This window comes from Papilio xuthus, unplaced genomic scaffold (genome assembly GCF_000836235.2).
Source record: "Papilio xuthus unplaced genomic scaffold, Pxut_1.1 DF825946.1, whole genome shotgun sequence".
Taxonomy (NCBI): domain Eukaryota; kingdom Metazoa; phylum Arthropoda; class Insecta; order Lepidoptera; family Papilionidae; genus Papilio; species Papilio xuthus.
In genome coordinates this window covers 16262763-16264808 of record NW_013532703.1, presented here as the reverse complement: position 1 = coordinate 16264808, position 2046 = coordinate 16262763, and positions in this window count along the sequence as shown.

The window sequence follows — 2046 nt, the reverse complement described above, 5'->3', positions numbered from 1 at the left end:
CGCCACACCCCCCAAGAGGCCAAAAGGCAAATTGTATTAAATAGATAAGATCACTGTTGACACTATTAAGTGTTACCACTTTTAGTTTTATTGCAATAAAAAAATATTTGGTGAAAGGAATTTACTGTCATTTTATATGACATTTCATTAAAATTAAAAAAGAAGTAAAAAACTAATTCGCTAATTATAAAACTCAAGCCTGTGACAAAAATTGAAGGACGAAGTCGGTAATTAGCGAGATCCTAGGGGAAGTCTAAATAAACGTAAGAAAATTTCTTTACAAAATCGAGCAACATTTATTTAGGCTGGCTTCATTAATTTGCTAATGAAAATATATTTTTTATGGTTTTTAAATCTACAGCTACAAACTTCAATTACAAAAAGCGTGTGCTAAATGACCGCTTCGTTATAAGACTCAAACATGACCATAACTATAGCTGTCGCCCGCGCGGAATTAAAAAAAAAAACCTTATGACTATGTGTTCTTCCAGATTACGATCCACATTTATGCCAAATTTCAGCAAGATGCATTAAGCGGTTCTGGAGATACCTTCAAACAAACATCCCTCCATCTATGCGTCTATCCATCCAAACATTCGCATTTATAATTTTAGTAAAAAGTAACATTATCGTAACGTCTTATAATTATTAGTATATGGCATGAGACAGAGGCGGCGGAGAAGTAATTAAACCTGTGTCCGGATGCCCCAATTAATCACGAAGAGGTCGTGCTAGTCGTTAATTCCGGCGGGATGATCAAAGTCCGGCCCCGTCTTTGTCGTCGGAGCGATGACACAGTGGTTACTGGGCGCTGTGTAGCCGCCGCGCCGCCTGCCGTACATTCCACAATTAATATCGAGTCGTTTAAATAACGTCGCAACAAAGAGACGTCGCTTAATGTCGAAAAAAATGCGATCCAATACAAAACCAATAAGAAAACTGAGTAACAGTTTACTGTGCACAATGCACAATGTTAGGATAAATAAAAATGTTGTTAAAATCGTAATTGACCTTAATGTTCAATATTGTTTTGCAGCAGTATTGACAGTACGAGTTGTAGAATTCAGTGTTACACTTGTCACGGGTACTGCATGTTACAAATGTATGCTAGAAGTGTCGCGACGTGACGCGCGCTCGCGCACTGACGCGGCCCGCGTCGCGTCGCGCACCAGTCATACATCCCTGTCACTGGAACATTCAACTAAATAATTAGAAGGGTTACTGTTTGCGTTCGATCTTTAAAGCCGTGGAAAATGCACGGGCACACGTTAATTCTAATCATTACTCACAATATTGTCTCACACTTTTGAATTTAAAAACACAGTTATATAATTTGAAAAGAAAAATCTCCGTCGCCACCGTTAGCATCATCAAACTTTTTGATGTCAAGGCGTGTTGAAAAACTAAAAACGTAATTTATTTGAATATTCAATTAGCTTGAGCGACCTCGAGTCCGGCCCGAGGCAATATCCGGCGACCCCGTCTCCTGCGCCCGCACGTCCCACACGTCCCGCTTCCCCCGCCGGCTGACGAAACCTAATTAAAGCCGGACACACTGCTGCCCTACTCACGACCTAAACTGTTTATATTTACTACTAACGAAACCACGGAGCAGACCCTCATTAACTTTATTCAAGGATATAAACGTTTATTTCTTTTTTAATTTAAGATTACAATAAATTAAATAATGCAATGAGAGGGATTAACTGTAACAAAATGTATTCACTAAGAACAATCATGTCTAGATTAATCTATATCTATATATATACAAAAGAAAGTCGTGTTAGTTACACTATTTACATATAACTCAAGAACGGCTTTACCGATATGTTTTTAAATTGTTGAGGAGGTAGCTGAGAGTCAGGAGACGGACATATATTCCCGCGGACGGAAGTCGCGGGCGACAGCTAGTATTTTAATATTAAGAATCATCAACACTTTGCCATGTTCAATAACATCGTACCAACTTGTTTACTACAACTAGCAAAGATTCCGCTCAATATTATGTTGTTAAATGATTACAGAAATGGTATGTTACTACTACAG